Raw genomic sequence first — 4,698 nt, forward strand, 5'->3', positions numbered from 1 at the left:
CGGACATGACTGAGCGACTTCACTTTTCACTTTTCACTTTCATGCATTGGAGAAGGAAATGGCAACCCACTCCAGTGTTCTTGCCTGGAGAATCCCAGGGACGGCGGAGCCTGGTGGGCTGCCGTCTGTGGGGTCGCACAGAGTCAGACACGACTGAAGCGACTTAGCAGCAGCAGCAGCAGACCTTGAAAGATCAGCAAGTTACTTACTTTCAAAATGTGGCTTGTCCCATGGAGCCTATTAATATTAACACAAAATTGTTATTTCATTGCAAATTTGGGGAAAAAAGGTTTTATGCAAAAGAAATAGTCCTCCATTAATTCCATTTCAATCAATTTGAAAATTATTTTTATTATCTCTTGGACTCTTGTGGTGTCTAAGGTGGTTTCAATTCTCTATAGTGGTAGTCATCAGGACATTAAATTTTATTTGGAAAATGCCTCAGCCTCCCCTACACTGGCTGGTAGTTTTTCCATTTTCTGGTGTTCATCTATTTATTAGACCACCTGCAGGAATCTTATTCAACTGGTGGCTCAGATGGTAAAGCACCTGCCCGCAATGCGGGAGACCCAGGTTCCATCCCTGGGTTGGGAAGATCCTCTGGAGAAGGAAATGGCAACCCACTCCAGTCCTCTTGCCTGGAAAATTCCATGGTCGGAGGAGCCTGGTCGGCTACAGTCCATGGGGTTGAAAAGAGACGGACACGACTGAGTGACTTCACTTAAACGACTTCACTTCCGTCGATAGCCAAGGCAACCAGTCTGTGGACATTTTGGTCAAGACATCACTGCACGAGGCCCGGAGCAGGGGACCAGGTGAATTTAATCCTGTCTGAGCATTAGTTTCCCCATGTTTAGCTTGAGAGTATTTTAAAAAGTACATCTCATGACCTGAATTCCTGTGGATGTACATTACAACCTCAAGATGTCTGCAGAACAGGATGGAAGGTGTCTGAGATGGTACTAGAGGCTTTCTCCAGGGCAAAATATTTCCCAAAAGGACAATATTCTTTCCAGGTGTGGTATCTGGGATTTTTTTTTTTGCTGTGATTCTGTAGAATACGGCAATTTCACAAGAAGAAAAATCACCTGGTGAACTTCCAAGTGAATCAAAGCTGATTCACAAGGTGTCTACCAAGTGTTACTTAAGTCCGGGCTCAGCCTTGGCCCTGACTTGGAGCTGGGCGTGACCGAGCAGGCACAGGAGGTAGAATTCCTGCCCCTTGAGGTCCATGCACTGTGTCATTCTCACCCTTTGAGTGTGGATGAGACCTCGGAATGTGGTGGGATTTCACTCCTGTCAGGCTAGGTCACGTGGCAGAAGGGAAGGGATCTCGCAAATGCATTAATAACCAAGGCCTCTAACTGGTTGCCTGTAAATGAATCAAAAAGGGAGATAATCCTGGCTGAGCCCCACCTGAGCAAGTGTGAACACCTTGCAAGGGGGCCTGGGCCTTCTTTGGAAAGAGGAGATACTTGAACTGAGATATCTTCCTCCTGGCCAGGAAGGAAACAGAATGTCATGAACTGCCTGTAAAGAGGCTCTCGTGGCAGGGACTGCAGGGTGGCTCGTAGTTGTCTGAGGGTGGTGTCCAGCTGACATTCAGCCAGAAAACAGATGTAAGGGACTGAGTTCTGCCCATAACGTTTATGTGGCTGGCATAGCCCACTAGCATCTTGATTTCAGCCTGGTTGGCCCCTGATCTGAGGTCGTCGTGCCACTGTGCCTGGACTCCAGACCACAGAAACTGTGCAAGAATAAATACGGGCTGTTTTAAGATGCTGTGGTGCTGGTTTAGTCGCCAAGTCATGTCCTACTCTTGTGATCCTATGGACTGTAGACCGCCAGGCTCCTCTGTCCATAGGATTTCCTAGGCAAAATACTGGAGTGGGTTACCATTTCCTTCTCCAGGGGATTTTCCCTACCCAGGGATCAAACATGCATCTCTCATGTCTCCTGCATTGCCAGGTGAGTTCTTTACCACCAGGGCCACCTGGGAAGTTGGTGTGTGGTAAGATGCTGAGTGTGTGGTAAATAGTTTCACATCAGTAGAAAATGACTTCAGCAGGTTCCAGACATTATTCACATGCCCCCAGCTTTCTGCAAAGCTGCTTTCACCTTGAAGTCACAGTACTGGCACAGACCTTGCCTATACGCAGTAGGGCAGTGATCCAACCTATTGTGAGCACTAGGAATCTGAGGCAAGCCATGGAGGGTCCCATAGGAAATAAATGAGCCTTGATGTAAGACAGCACTGATTGCTTATGGGCTCCTAAGCTGCGTTCTTTTTAAAAAATTATTATTTATTTTGCTGGATCGGGTCTTAGTTGCAGAACTTGGGATCTTCCCTTAGGGACTGTCCAGTTGTGGCGTGTGGGCTCAGTAGTGAGAGTGCATGGGCTTACTTGCTCCGCAGCATGTGAGATCCTAGTTCCTTGACCAGGAATTTAACCCTCTTCCCCTGCATTGTAAGGTGAATTCTCAACCACTGGACCACCGAGGGAGTCCCCTAAGTTGTGTGCTTTATGTGTATCCGCTCTAATCTTCCCGCCCACACTGCAAGGATGCTGTATGGTTATAATTATTTTCTGACTGAGGAAACTGAGGTTCGCAGAGGTGAACTAAGATGGCCAAAGCCATGTTGTTAATGAGCAGAGATATTAAGCTCCGTGGCTGGATCTTGCTGACCCCAAAGCCGGTGAACTTTCAGCTGTTTTACAATGCTGCTTCCTGTTTCTCACCTCCACTTTGAGTTCCTAAGAGCCACAGCGTCATTTGGCTCCCCAAGTGCCCCACTCTGTGGTACGCTCACGCAGTTACTCCTTGCTTGGAGCCCAGACTTGTGGGTTTTCTTGCTCACATCTGTTTGCTGCCGCCCACGTGCAACACCATGACTGATGCTCCTGACTTCAGTCCCTCAGCTCGAGCAGCTATCTGTGTCCTAAAGTAACAGAAAGAAGAATGCGGCTGGATAGAAACTCAAAAAGGAACGTAAGAAAAGAAAATTATGGTGTTTAAAATGTGTTGCCAAGAGACTTCAAAAAACCAGGGTACACAATCCCAGGACAGGGATCTGCCCATTTTCAACCAAATTTGACTCTCCAACTCTGTAGGGTTCCCCCTCTATTCTGAGACTTGTTGCCCCTCCTTTAAGTTGGCTTCTTTAAAAAAAAATTTTTTTTTTTTTTTTGGTATTTATTTGTTTTTGACTGTGCTGGGTCTTTGTTGCTGTGTGGACTTTTCTCTAGCTGTGGTCAGCGGGGGCTATTCTCTAGCTGCAGTGTGCAGGCTTCTCATTTTGGTGGCTTCTCTTGTTGCAGAGCACAGGCTACAGGGTGCATGGGTTTCACGAGCTGCAGCATGAGGGTTCAGTAGTTATGGCTTCCAGGCTCTAGAGCACAGGCTCAATAGTTGAGGCACGTGGCTTAGTTGCTCCATGGCATGTGGGATCTTCCTGGATCAGGGACTGAACCCGTGTCTGCTGCAGTGGCAGGCAGAATCTTTGCCCCTGAGTAAGGTGGCTTCTTCAAGTGATGTGCTGAAGTATAGTTGTGGGTCCTTTTGAGGGCAGGTTCTGGAAAAGTGAGCCTCTGATATATTTATTCAGATTGTTCATAGGGATCTGAGATCCTGTATTCATCTGCTTTTCCCTCCAGCTAACGTCCCCCCACTCAGCCAATAAGAGATTCTTTCCTATCTTCCACACTTTGGCCAAATCCACATACACATGCTAATTTGGTATCTCGGGAGAAATGGAATGTTTCCTGCCATTATCAGTAAACAGAGGATGTCAGAGTCATCAGCCATTTCAGCCACCGTGGATGGTGAGCCAGTGAGCCCTGAGGAGCTCAGGAAGCAAAGAATACCCGCCATCTAGCAGCCATCAGACTGCAGCCACTCCCCATGGTGAGCCCTGAGGAAACTCAGGTGTGAAAACACCGGATACTAGCCCCAGGTGCACATCAGGGGAACGATGTCAGTGAGCCCAGACTCCTGCATCTTCCCATACATGGAAAACCACTAAACTCCTTAACTTGAGATATCCGGTTTTCTTTAATTAACAATAATCTTTTGATGTTTGGACTGCCTGCCTTTTGTTACAAAACTCCTCTGTAACCTGGCTTCCCTCCTCGCCTCCATGGGACAGTTCTCTAAGGGTCACTTGAGATGCTGTCTCCAAGGCTTGAAGTCTTAAAAAATCCCACTGAATCAAGCGTAACTCTCAGCTTCTAGGTTATGAATGTTTAAGTCCACACTCACAAGGGCAAAGCTGTCAGTATCAGGGGCCTGGTGTTTCCTCAACCTTTACGGATGCAGACTCTCTGCTAGATGTCAGCGAATGCTTTGGCTCATGTTTTTAACTTGGTGTCCTTTGGAGAAGTAAGTTGTTGATGGGACAGTAGAAAGAACAAAGACTTGGGAGGCAGTAATCCAAATTCACGTTCAGGCGTTACCGGCTGCAGGCTGGGTGACCTTAGGCCAGCTGTTCAACATCTTTTCCGTTATGAAATTTCAACCTCAGTTACAAAATGGAGATGATAATACTATTTCATGATTCTCATGAGAATTGAGGGAGATGAAGTTTGAAAAGAGCTTGGCATAGAGATTCTGCCTAAGAGTTACTACTAAGCACTTGTGACAAAACCCTCATCCTCACTTCCTTTCACTCTGTCGCCACCTCCTACTCCCACACGGTTC

Source organism: Bison bison, unplaced genomic scaffold, assembly GCF_000754665.1.
Source record: "Bison bison bison isolate TAMUID 2011002044 unplaced genomic scaffold, Bison_UMD1.0 scf7180017864050, whole genome shotgun sequence".
Classification (NCBI taxonomy): domain Eukaryota; kingdom Metazoa; phylum Chordata; class Mammalia; order Artiodactyla; family Bovidae; genus Bison; species Bison bison.